This window comes from Chrysemys picta, chromosome 8 (assembly GCF_011386835.1).
Source record: "Chrysemys picta bellii isolate R12L10 chromosome 8, ASM1138683v2, whole genome shotgun sequence".
Classification (NCBI taxonomy): Eukaryota; Metazoa; Chordata; order Testudines; family Emydidae; genus Chrysemys; species Chrysemys picta.
This window is the reverse complement of record NC_088798.1, coordinates 110,722,964-110,737,375: the sequence shown is the minus strand read 5'-3', so window position 1 is coordinate 110,737,375 and position 14,412 is coordinate 110,722,964.

Sequence of the window (14,412 nt, the reverse complement as noted above, 5' to 3'; positions counted from 1 at the left end):
ATGTGTTTATGAAATAATATGTTTTTCAAAGATTTGTTTGAAGTTTTTAGACATCCTGATCCATGTCTCACTGTCCCCCGAACCGTGCATTGATCTGCCACTTTACTGATTCTTCCCAACACAACAGCAGTTTAATTCGGATGGTGCAGAAAAAGCAGACAGATACTTTGTCTACACTTCAGAAATTTCTGGTTGCTGACAATGACTGTAGCTAAACAGAACTGAACAGGTTTAACTGCACATGTAACCAAGGACACACCAAGTTCAGCATTTGTTCCAGAAAACATAAACTGTCAGTAACAAATAATATTGGTTGCACAGGCAGGGCCAGATAATGTAGCTCCCATTCTGAATGTACAAGGAACTTGTTGTAAAAAAGGACAGTTACCTGTTCCGTAACTGGTGTTCTTCGAGATGTGTTGCTCCTGTCTATTCCACAGTAGGCGAGCACGCACACCTATGTGGAATAGACAGGAGCAATCACTCGAAGAAGAACTGTTGTTTTAGAATAATATAGCTTTCCTATTGATTCAGTACAGTATGTATCATTCTTAAATATGTTTCAAGTCAATGGGTTAGTTAATATGTCCAGCAAATAATTGTTTCCCAAAATTTTAAAAACATTCAATACAATAAATGTTAATATCCAACAAAAAGGTAACCTTTAACCCTGCAAGTGGAAGGACCCTAACTGGCTATTTCACATAACATCATCTTTTGTTTTCCTCTGGAACTCTGTTTTGGCTTGTAAGTACTGGGCTTTACTTCTCTGAATATTCTAAGGCAGGAAGCTCAGTTTTCAGAGTTTCTTCTTCTTCTATGTTCTGGGTTTGGTTTCTTCTTAAAAAGGGGGTTTTCTTAATGTTTTGTTTAATCTAAAACAAAATTAAAATTGTAATATCTCATCTGGCACCAACTCTGAAAGCTTCTTGCCACTGTTGTACATTCTAACGGCAGCGGCCCTGACTGGCTAAGGCAGCAACCCTTCAATTTGTAATTTTTATAATATTAAGACATGTACAGTTTTAGGAAGTGGCCTTGTTGCTCCGTCTAGGAGTCATAGAAGAGGTCCATGAGAAATACAGAGCTCGATTCTTTTTGTTATAATAATTGGGCCTATAAATTTACCCTGATTGTGAGCTCAACTGCAAAAGTGAATTACAGTTAATAAAATGTCACAGTAACTGATAACAAGAAATGGTGATGGGAAAAGGTGCAAAAGTGAGACAGATGGACTGAATTAGTCCAGACAAAAAGACCTACTGATGTAACTCAAGGATTGTATTAAGGTTATGCCTGGTAAACAAGAAGAGTGGAACTGGAAATTAATAAACTCAAATTGTGTGTGGTGGAAATAGGCTTAATTCATGGACAAGATGTTGGGCTGTTCCATCCATCGTTTCCCTTTTTAGGTCCTCAAAAATAGACTTTTTTGGGGAAGGCTGGCCAGGGCCGTCCTTAGGATTTAGGGGCCTTACGCAGTATTATTAAACTGGTGCCCCTATGCTCCACTGAAGGCAGTCCCCAGCTGGTGCCACTGACCCCAGTGTGTCGAGGGGGCACAGCCACCAACCCCGGCCACAGGCCCCAGAAACTCCCCCATTGCTGACACACTGGTAGTGGCTTAAGGCAGGCTTCACGCTGTCACATGGGGGCTGCATCTTGCCAGAACCCAGGGCTCTCTTGTGTTGGGGGACTGGGATTCATGAGAGGCACAGTGTATGTGGGCATGAGAGCCAGTCTGTGTGAGAGAGACATTGTGTGTATGTGTGTGTGTGTTAGGGAAGTGTGAGAGACAATGAGCGCACTTGCACTTTAAGTGCGGAGACTCAACAAATACATGTGTCACCTCAGATTCAGGGTGGTAATGCTTGCTTCCATTATTTCATTGCTCCAAGCTCAAGACTGGGTCCTGGCTCTTGACTTTCAGGATACATATTTCCATATTGTCATCCACCAAACCCACAAGAAATACCTCAGATTCACGGTTGGTCCGGTCATTACCAATACAGGCGTCTACCCTTTAGACTCTCTACAACACTGCCAGTATTCAAGTGCTTGGCAGTAGGACAGATAAGGAAACAGGGACTTCACTTGTACCTGTACCTGGACGACTGGCTGATCAGGGTAAGGCCAGGATGAGACCAAGAGAGTTCTAGACGGAATCTTCTCCCTGTTCTTTCAGCTAGGGCTCCTGGTGAACTATGAAAAATCATCTCTCACCATCACAAATTACAGAATTCATAGGAACTCAACTCAAGGTCAGTGCAAACATATCTGCTGGAAGACAGATTCAGATCCCTTCAGTTGCTCATATACAACATAATGGCAAGACTGTCCAGTATGGTCAGGAGATGCATGGGATTACTATGTGATGCTGCTTGATAGACTTAGTCTTTGGACATTACAACACGGACTAAGGACAGTGTACTCAGCCAAGCACTACATGGACAAATTGGTCATGGTACCTCCCAAAGTCCTACAAGAACTTATCTGGTGGCTAGTACCATTGGATATGGGGAAGGAAGTGTCCTTAACCTCCTCCTCAGCAATGGTGCTTATTATGGACCCATTAGAGACAGTTTGGGGTACCCACTAGCTTCATCTCCAAATGCAAGGAGTGTTGTCTCCATACAATCTGAAGTTGCACATGAACAACCTAGAGCTGAGGGCCATCGGGTTGGCCTGTATAGCATTCCTACATCTTCTATGGAACTCTGTAGTGCAGATCCTGATGGAAAATACATTGACGAGGCACTGTATCAACAAACAAGGAGGTGCTTGCTTGTCCCACTGTGCCTGGAAACCACTGAGTCTGGGAATAGTGTCACCAACATGGAATGACTCCATTGTCCCTGTATTTTTCAGGGGTCAATAATAACCTTACTGATTTCTTGATCAGAAATGTAGTAACCAACCATGAGTGGTCACTGCAGAAATCCATCCTAGACCTGATATTCTGGTGATTTCACCACCGCAGAGAATACTAAAATCTTCTGCTCGGTGTGTGGGGTGCAGTGAATAATCTCAGGATCTCACTGGATGTTTTTCTCCTTCAGTTGTCTCAAGGTATCCTCTGTGCCTTCCCATCAATCCCTCTCATCCCCAAGATATATCCAAGAGCAGATGGGACAAGGGAGGCTACTGTTCTCATGATAGCCCCATACTGGTCAAAGCAGTTTTAACTGTCAGACCTACTCCAGCTGTGCAGCCAACCTCCCATTTGCCTTCCCTCTTGCCTGGATACGGTGTCTCAGATTCAAGTACTGCATTGGGACCCACAGTCACTGCATGTGATGGGTTGGATGCTGGCTGAATGAACATCACTGAATGGGAGCACTCTAGACAAGTGCAAGAAATTCTTATGCAGAGCAGGAAAGCTTCCACTCGGAGGATCTGCTCCGTGAAATGGAAGAGGTTTGCCATATGGGTGACCCAAACCAATGTAAATCCAGTTGAAGCCCAGATCCCAAAGATCCTGGATTACATGCTGCTTCAGAAACAGGCGGGACTGGCATTTATCTCTCTAAAGGTCCGCAGAGCAGCAATATCAGTGCATCATGTGCCAGCTCGATCACATTCCATTAACTCACACCCTACAGTGTCAAGATTGATCAAGGGCCCATTTCATGTCTGCCCTCTATCATGCCCCCTGTCATGGATCAACAGGACAGTAGCTATGCCCCAGCTTTTAAACAGTCTCTTGGAGGACCCACTTCAGTGTGCCAGACCCCCACAGAGTCTCAGTCTTCCTTCAGGGTAGGTAATGCAGCCTCTCCGCCTATAAGACTGAGCCTCCAACCTCCAGCACTCCTGTTTCATGCTGTTAGCTCTGCTCAGCGAATCCAATTGGGATAGAGTCCTACTTAGAGACTTGTATGTTCTTCAGGGACTAATGCACCTCAGTAAGTATTTTCAATGACTGCAGGCAGCGTTTTCAAAACAGAGTAGGATTTATTAGTCAACTGGAACACAGGATTGGAAGTGTTTAGGTTAGCATAGAAAAATTAAGGTTCAAACATATTCCATGTGGCCAAGCCAGCACAATCCACTAGTCACACTGTAGTGGACTCTATTCAGGCTCTGTCTCTTATCGCTACAAAAGTTTTTTTTCTTCTGCTGATAATAGCTCATCTTAATTAATTAGCCTTTTAGAGTTGGGATGGCAACTTCCACCTTTTCATGTTCTCTGTATGTATGTATATCTTCTTACTATATGTTCCATTCTATGTATCTGATTAAGTGGTCTGTAGCCCAAGAAAGCTTATGCTCAAATAAATTTGTTAGTCTCTAAGGTGCCACAAGTACTCCTGTTCTTTCTTCTGACCGCTTTGTCTGTCCCAGGTGAAAGCAGTCAGCTTCTTCCAGAAGCCAACTCTTTGTCCTCTGCCTGCCACGTCTCAGTCCTTTGTGCTAGAGCTGGGAATGTGTTCAACTTCCCTGATGTGAAGTGTGCGAGTGGGAGGAGGGGAGAGGGGATCTCCTTCATCTAGGTTGCTGGGTGTGACTGTTCTGGTCATTAGGTTTCAGAGTAGCAGCCGTGTTATTCTGTATCCGCAAAAAGAACAGGAGTACTTGTGGCACCTTAGAGACTAACAAATTTATTAGAGCATAAGCTTTCGTGGGCTACAGCCCACTTCTTTGGATGCACATTGAAGAAGTAGGTCATTAGGGCTTCCCATTGTCTCAGATTCTGCATTGATATGGGTCACTTTCAGCCGGTTCTAGAAACTTCCTTAATGACTCTCACTGCATCTCAGACAGCAAGGCAACACTTACATCTCATGGCCTGTGCTGCCCCCAAAAGCAGACTTAACCCTCTCCCCCTCCTCCACGGTGTAGCAATGCAAAGTATAGAGGGAAACTGAGGTGTGAATCCCATAGGATTCATTAAAATATTACAAAAAATTCCCACTTTGTCACACCCACCTGGGACCTTAATGTGATCCTTTTGTGTCTCATGGAGGCTTCCTTCAAAACTCTATCCAAATGCTCTTTATACCACCTTACTGGCAAGATGGTCTTCTTCGTTGCCATTATGTCAGCACAGAAATTCAGTGAGAGTGCCATCATACGCATAATTTCACAGGGACAAAGTGATGAGACCACACTCCAAGTTCATTACCAAAGTAGACTCAGAATTCCCCATGAATAAGTCAATCACCCCACCATTCTTCCTTCTGAAACCTTGTTCTTCTCCAGAATAAAAGAACCTTCACACGTGAGACATTTCCAGAGCGCTTCTTTGCTTCCTAGACAGGACTATGACCCTTTGTCTCTCTCCTCATCGCTTTGTAGACATACCAGGTCTATCAATAGGACAGACAATCTCCTCACAGAGACTCTTCAAGTGGATTATGCAGTTAATCTCCACCTATTACCAGCTGTCTGGCAAGCCTGTCCCTCTGGACGCCAAAGTACACTCACCGGAGCACAGGAGACATGGTCAGCATGCTTCAGAAAGGTGCCAACCATTGAGATTTGTAAGGTAGCCCTGTGGAGTAATCTACTGCCGTTTGTTAAACATTACATACTTGACTTGGCAACTGAGGCAGACACAAAGTTTGGAAGAGCAGTGCTTCAATCCTTATTTGAGTAGTATGACTGATACTCCTCATACCCACCATCTGGAAGAGGGTATTGCTTGCTGGTCACCCACCGGGATCCATATGACACATACTCAAAGAAGAAAACAGCTACTTACTCTTCGAGATGTTGTCAGTGTGGATCCCACAACCCATCCTCCATCCCTGCTTTCAGGGCCCTGAGCTGCATGGGCTTTGAACTGCATGGAAACTGAGGGAGGGCCATGGCTGCCTTGCTCTTTCTGTCTTTGTATAGGAGCACCAGGAGGCTCGGGGCACGTGTGTGGCTCCCACAGACATTGCTAGTGAAAATAATCCAGTCTGGCATGCATGAGCATGCTACTGAGGGATCCGCACTGACTACAGCACCTTGAAGTACCCATCCTTTCTTCATTCTATATCAGAGTTGTTGTCTGATTATCCGAGCAAGGGGTCAGGAGTCAGGAACCCAAGCTCTAATCCTGGTTGTTCTACTACTAGTTTGATATGTGGACTTGGGCAGGTCACTTCACTCCCTTGCCTTGGTCTCCTCATTTATAAAGTAAGGAAAAACATACTTACTTCACAGTGGGGCTGGAGGGGTTAATTAGTTAGCTTAATAATTATACAATGCCTTGAAATTATAAAGTTAGGCTGCTGGTGTGCTGTGACCACTGCCTATCATCAATATTGTCTCATTATTTACTTGTACTCCCCCATCTGTCTGTATCCATCTGTTGCCTCTTGTCTGATACTTAGATTGTAAACTACTAGGGGGAGGTACCGTCCTTTTTTTCTGAGTTTGTACAGCCCCTAGCACAATGGGGCCCTGGTTCATGACTAGGGTCCCTAGGCACTACAGCAATACAAATAAGAAGTAATGGTAAAATATGAGATAAAACTAAGTACAGTAGAACATCACTATTTCAGGTCAAACCCTGCAGTTCAGACAAATACCGCAGTTCCCTCCTCTTCTCAACAAAGATTTAAAAGCAGAAAGATGTGAGGACTCATATTACTATTTTGGGGGATTTTTTTTTAAACTATAACTCTGCTACATTTGTCAGATTAGTACAGCACCTTCTGAGACACAGTAATCACAGAGTCATAGAATTTGCGGCCAGAAGGGTCAGAGCTCACTGCCTCACACAGGCCAGAGAACATTGCCCAGTGTCTTCTGCATCCAGCCTGTATCTTGTGGTTGAGTCAGACTATGTTTTTAGAAAGATATTCAGTCGTGCGGTAGAGACTCTGTAAGTGATGGAGAATCCACCACTCCCCTAAGATGGCATTTGTAGCTGCACAGTGAGTTGTTTGGCCAGGTATAACAGGAAAGCAGCCAGATCTCAGCTTTCAAAGCATTTCAGTACCCGTGCTTGGGACCCTGTGACACACACTACAGCTTGTTTGGTGTTTTTCCCTTTTCCTTGCTCTGCAGGTAGTACTTCAGCCTTTTCACAAAGCTCAGAGAGTCTGATAATTACCAGTCTCTCAGGACCAGGCTTTCACCAGTTTTTCCACTTGGAATCCTATAGGTCAGGTCTGACCTAGGGGTCACCTACCACTCTAATGTGTAATATCTTAGGGATCAGTTTCTCCAATTCCCCTGCACATTCTAGTCCTTTGGCCTACTGAAGCAGCTGCAGAAAATGTAAACTGTAAACCCTGATCTGATTTCCCCAGCTTTTAGCCTCATTCCTATGGCTCATCTTTTCTCCATCGCTCTTGACGGGGTTTGACAGGTCCTGACTATTTTGGGGATAAGTAATGTCAGCAGCTTATGCAGGGGAAGCAGATGCGTGACCTTAGGGCCTGGCAGGTGAGTGAATATCCTTTATGGATATTTTGTTTTATTCAAAGCTTTAAGAAATCATCCTTCCTGTGGAATTTAGTGCTACTCTGGGATCTCATAAATACAAAATTTCAAAAAACACAAACATTTCTGTGTTCTGAGCTGGACCTTTCCCAACCACATCTCTGTACTGTCCTGTCAGCACCCCATGTGGCAGGGCTCATTCCTTATCACTGTAGGATCTGAATGCCTTATAATATGAATGTATTTAAGCTCACAAGCCCCTCTGAGGCAGAGCAGTGCTATTGTAGAGAGAAACACAAAGGGACTTGCCCAAAGTCACAGAGGAAGTATATGGCAGGGCCAGGAATTGAACCCAGTTCCAGAGTCTCACTTCACATCCATAACCACAAACCCATCATTCTTCCTCATCTTTGTCCATAAAGAGCTCAGAGAGGTTACTCTCCAGTAACTCCCTCCTTGAAAGTATCTCTTCTGCATAATCCCACTTGTGTGACGCCCCCCCCTATAGAGCTGGGGAAAACTGCTGCAAAGCCATGTCAGGGTAATATAAATGCCTCCTCCTGGCACAGAACAGGGAGCAGCTGCACATTCACAACCACCTCACCTCCTTCGGCCAAACCCCAGAGTCCCATGTGAATAGGACTCCGTCTTCCTTGACCAATAAAGCAAGCCAATTCCCTCAGCTTCTAACTCCTCCCCAACCAGATTCTCTCACTCTTTGTCTGAACCAAGAGCCAGGGCCACCGCATGTATCTCACTGTGGCAGCAGGCTTGTATTTTATAGTTGTCTGCCCTTTGGAGAAGTTGTGTGGTTTTGGTTCTTACTACTGAGAAGCACCAGCCAAAGAAAACAAAGTGTTTATCAATCGTAGGGACTGCATCTCAGACCCCTGCATGCAGGAGGCTGCACAACCACTGCTAAGCCACCCACCGCCTGCTCACACCTACATGCTCTCTGTAATCAGGTTGGTCTCGGTCATTTTTGTTTTTTTATATGTGATTCTGGATATTCATGTCCTTTGGCAGCTCAGATTAGAAGGCAAGAGTCCCTCAGGGGAAATAGGTTTCAGAGTGGTAGCCATGCTAGTCTGTATCAGCAAAAACAACGAGGAGTCCTTGTGGCACCTTAGAGACTAACAAATTTTAAGGTGCCACAAGGACTCCTCATTATTTCATGGGAAATACTAATACCTAGCTCCTGTATAGCTCCTTCCAAAGCTGCTGACCTCGGCTAAAAAGGGGTCTTGTTCACTAGATAGCCATCAATAAATAGCACCTCCACCTCCTTTTTCTAAAGGTGTTTAGCCAGCTACCAGCCAGATCTCAGGAGAGAGAGGCTAATGACTCCTTCAGTCCACTTTGTATAGAACTAACTCTGCACACGTCCATAACCCCACACAGCAAGGGAGCCTCAAAATAGGTTATATATAGTTAATTTAGCCTCACAGCACCACTGTTAGGTCAATATTATCTTCATTTTACAAATGGCTAAAGTGGGGAACAGAGAAATGACTGGCCCACGATTACACAGTGAGTCTCTGATGACAGAGTTGGGAATAAAAACCAGGAAGCCTGATTCCCAGTCACTTCTAACATGCCCAGCTGTGTTGTCACTTAAGGCCTTTAAACACTCCCATGAGCATCAAAGAGTCCTGTGGCACCTTATAGACCAACAGAGGTATTGGGGCATAAGCTTTCGTGGGTGAATACCCACTTCGTCAGATGCATGTATCAAATGCTTCATTTATCCAGTGTATGGGGGAAGGATTGGGCTCTGGCAGAATTCATGCCTATTTTCTGTTACACCTCCTATAATCTAATAGCTGGGCCAGCTGACCTAAATAAGGGTTTTGTTACTTCCAAGAGCCTTCCCTGAGAGGGCCTGCTGGGGCCCCTTAGATGGATAATTTGTTTGACGTCTTTTAAGCTATTTCCCGTTTATTTAAACAAAATTATTATTTTAAAATTAGGCTGTTGCCCACACACCATAACTCGGGCCCTGAAGAGTGAAACATGGGGCTGGGGCTGAGAACAAAAGCGCCTTATTTTCAAATGATTTGTTTGCAGCATAGTCTGAAGGTTACTTAGCTGTAGCTTGTTTTATTGAATGTTATCAGTGTCTGAAGAATATAGCGCAGTGGGGATTTGTTGCAGTTCAGAGGCTCTGATCACATGCAATCCAGTTTGGAGTAGAAACCAGCTCCTGCCACTCTGTGCAGCGTAGCCTCGGCTCTTCAGTGAGCAGAGAGGATCTGACAGCTGAGCCTGGGCAAGTTAATCATGAGCACGAACTGGCAGGTCTACACTACCACTTACATTGATCTAACTTTTGTCATGAAGGGGTGTGAAAAAGCCCCCACTGTGATGCAAGTTTCGTGCTGTCACACTAGTGCTATGTCGGGGAGGTGGAGTAATTATGCGGATGGGAGAGCACCCACTCTCCCATTGGTATAGCACATCTTCACCAGACACGCTACAGCAGCGCAGCTGCACCAATCTAGCACTGTAGTGTAGACTTGCCCTGAGGGCAACAGGAGGCAGACTAGAGAAAGGCTGTGCAAACACTCCTCTGCCGGGCTTAATATTTACAGCATCACAGCCCTCTCATGACAGGGACAGACACAATGCACTAACCACACATATTAGCACCTGTGCAGGACAGACATATTAACCTAAAGTAAACAGCCCAGCATAAGTTAGTGTCAATATTCAAAGAAACCGAACACCAACTCCACCATTTCCTGACATTGGTACTACTACTCTAAAGAGCTCTGGCTGCTCCTGCCACAGAAGGTTCAGGGACCCTCCCTTCAAATCAGCAGCCCACAAGCCCTTTTCCCTTTCTCTTCTGCACTATTGGCAGTGGGCCAGTCCTGCCTCAGATTTTTCCCTTCTGCTTGTTCCCATACTGAACATGCTCAGAGTAGCTCCCGCATTTTGGCCTGTTTGATTTGATGGCAGGAGTGTCAATAACAGAAATTCAGACTCCTGACCCACTTGGGCCAAAGTCTCAGTGGGTCACAACCACCAGGCTAGACTCCATCGTAAGCAAAGAGGGAAACAGATGGTCCTCAGTTACTCCCACAGAAACTGGTTACTGCCTTTGGCAAGTACATGCCTGTGTGACTGCGTGGATTCTGGGGCAGCCTGTTTGGGGACCAGAAGGGAGGCTCAGAATGGGGCTTTCCCCAGTCTTTCTCCAGGGGCTGACAGCTATGAGATCCTGTGTTGTCAGGTTAGATTTTGTCAGCATGAAAAACAGGAACATAAAAAAAAGAGAGACTTGAGTCTATTCAGTTTTAACAACAAAATTCGACAGGACTTTGATAGCAAGATATTTTATGACAAGTACAAATCCCTTGGCTTTTGGGACATTGTTTTGCCCAGTGTTGTATTTGCGATTGGTGCTGTGGCAGTGCAGCTACTTTCCCTTTCTTTGCCCGAGGTAAAACTAAAACGAATGTGCAGTGCTGTGATCACGTTCATGGTAAGAGAGACCCAAACAGATGCTCCAATGCCTCAGGGCCAGCAGCTGTTCAGATGCCTGGTGTGCTACATTGCACACGATAATAGGCAGCAAACTCTGGAGAAGAAAACAAGCTTTTACTGCTCCTGCAGCGTGGCTGGGCGGATGCTGATTGAAGAGAAATTAAGTGACAAAACAACATTTTAAATTATTTCCCCCGTTGATTTGGCAGAAATTCTGATCTGAACATGAGCTCCCAATGTGACACGATGGCCAAAAGAGCTAGTGAAATCCTGGGATGCATAAACAGGGGAATCTTGAGTAGGGGTAGAGAGGTTATTTTACTTCTGTATTTAGCACTGGTATGACCACTGCTGGAATACTATGTCCAGTGCTGGTGTCCCCAATTCAAAAAAGATGTTGATAAACTGGAAAGGGTTCAGAGAAAAGCCACAAGACTGATTAAAGAATTAGAAAACATGCCTTCCAGTGCTTGGCTAAATAGATTGAACTCTTTTGAGTCTAACAAAGAAAAGGTTGATTACAGTATGTAAGTATCTACATGGGGAACAACTATTTAATAATAGAGTCTTCAAGCTAGCAGTGAGAGGGCTAACATGATCCAATGGCTGGAAGTTGAAGTTAGACAAATTCAAACTGGAAGTAATGCGTACATTTTTAACCGTGAGAGTAGTTAACCCAGGGATCTCAAACTCAAATCACCATGAGGGCCACATGAGGACTAGTACATTGGCCCGAGGGCCGCATCACTGACACCTTTTCATATGATACAAAAGTATAGTAAAAAATGAAAAAAATGAAGAGTAATATAGTATGCTATTAAAACTCAATGTATTAACTTTTTAAAAACTGTAATGCGAAGAGGGGTTTTAATAAAATATAAACACCTGTAACTATTCCTTATGTGGTCAGTAACACTGATGATGATCTACACCAGGGGTCTCAAACATGCGGCTGCAGGCCGTTTCCTGCACTGCGTAACCCTTTCCAACCCCCCAGTCAAAGCGTAAAGTCAAGAAGGAGACTGAGGCTCGACTAGGAATTATAAAAATGTTACAGAAAACTTCCACTCCAAGCATGTGGCCCGCAGGTTGTGTGTTTGAGACCCCTGAGTTAACCACTGGAACAATTTACCTTGGTGGATTCTCCGTTACTGACCATTTTTACATCAAGGTTGGATGTTTTTCTAAAATCTGCTCCAGCAATTATTTTGGCGATGTTCTGTGGCCTGTTTTATACAGAAGGTCCAATTAGATGATCACAAGGATCCCTTCTGGCCTGTGAATCTATGAATCCCCCTTCACCTCAAGCCATGAGCTGGAGACAAACTACAGGAACAGATACTACTGGTTAATCCTTTCTTCTCCTCCCCACAGAGGATGCAGCTTCCCACTGGCTCTAGCAGCATTTTTATTTCAGCCAAACTTGTACATTTGCCCTTTTTGATTGTAATAATAGAGCCCTGCAAATCCGTGGATATCCATGGACCATTTTTGCAGATTGTGGATGGATGCGGATCCAAATTTTATATCTAAAGCCCTACAAATCTGCAGATATCTGCTTTATATCCACGGATCATTTTTGCGGATCACGGATCAGATGTGGATACAAATTTTGTATCTGTGCAGGGCTCTAGTAATAAAGATGGGCACGTGGAAGGCAGCAGCGCTGGGGCTGGTGTTTGCTTTGCTCCTTATCAGCAGGATCAGGTGCTGCAGTGACTCTACCAGGAGAGACTGAGGTACAGGCCTCTCCCCCACAGCAGGACTTTGAACCACAACACAGCTGCTGTGTCCACAGAGGCAGCATCCTCCAAATTAAGTCCCTGGCAACAGGGTTTTTGGAAGTTCTCATGCCTTTGCTTTATCTTCTTACAGACATCAGCCCCCATTCCTCCCAGCAGAGTAGATTTCAACCAACCTTTCAAGGATTAGTTTAATTATATTTACTGAGCACTCTCAGCACGTTTAGGCTACGTCTGCACATGTCTGGGTTGAGTCATCTAACTCAGGCTCAGGGGGCTCAAAAATCACTGTGTAGATGCTCACACTCAGACTGGACCCCAAGTTCTGTGTCCCTGAGAGGGGAAGCTAGTGAAGGGAGTTATGCAAGCTCATTCTACAGGTAACTCATTCTTCCTAAGAGACACCTGCAGCTCCTGGATCCATAGATGGCAAGTTGAACTCTGCACCTGGGGACACCTTGGAGGGTCAGCCAGGGGAATAAAGAGAACAGGTTGAGTTGGATGCAATGTACTGAAAAAGTCCAATTTCAGAGGTGTTTGCCACAAGCTCCTGCAGAAGCAGCAGTGTGTAGGGGGAGCAGAGAGGCTCTCTCATCTTATGGCCGTGTGCACTTTGCTCTCCCATCCCGGGGAGACAGCTTACTACAGAATGGGAGATGAAACCTGGAAAAGAAAAAAAGCCAAACCACAACTCAGTCCCAAATGCCCAATCACCAGGAGGAAACATTCCCAGGAAGGCAGCAGGGTGAGGCGGATAAGAGACACCACAGGAACCTGGCACTCACTCCTTTTGGGGAGTATGAAGGATACGGTGTAAAGCTCCTGGGCTGGCCAGTGGATTACACGGTGGAGGGAAGAGTCCCTTGCATCCAGCCCCTGGGGATAAGTGCAAGATTGCCCCCTGGAGAACACACAAGAACTGTAGGGATGCCCCCTCCTGCACTGTTTCATGGAGCATATGTACTGGTGTTGACACCCCCTGCCCAGATATCAGATATGCCTAGAGTCCAGCCGACAATGGGGACATCTTCATCTCTTCACCTGAACTATACTGCAGCAGTGCCATCTGGTGGAATTGTTTCACCTAGCAGCAGCTTTGTGCTCCTCCCCAGCCCTGTGCTCCCCCTGAACTTCCTTATACAGTACCCCAGTAAGCTTTACAGACAGCTTAAGGAGCTGGCCTTGTAAGACAGCATGGAATAGGCTAAACATCTCTTCTGTCCAAGCACACACAGATGTGGAGCTGTGCTCAGAGTCAGGACACTACAAGAACTTATTCCTATCATTGATCTTAGTTACAGAGGCTGTGCAGAAAGAAAGCTTGTGTTCCTCAGAGTCGAAGGAAGATATTTGGACTTTGTTGCTCCCAGATTGGCTGGGATAGATTGAAAGTAAATGTGAACTCACCCAATCTTTCCTGCTTTGTGGGCCCCAGACCTATTGCTTTTCGGGAGCAGAAGGAACAAGGTAGAAGCTACTGACAATGTAAATAGCAAACAAATTAACATTTTCTCACAGTAGGTAAATTCAAAATTCTAACACACAGAAAAATAGCACAGATTGTGTCCAAGACAACACGCTGTCCCCACCCTCAGGCCAATACCATCTCCTCTATACCATGCCTTTTCTAATCTACACTGCAGACTCCTTGGAGCTGGGACCATCTCTTACTTAGCTGTAAAGCAGTACACACTCCTCTACTGTATGGAGAATAATTGTGTTTCAATTAGCATCAGTATTTATTTGCCTGGGTCATTGTTTACCTCAAGAACAAGACAGCCTGTTTTATTATATACATTCT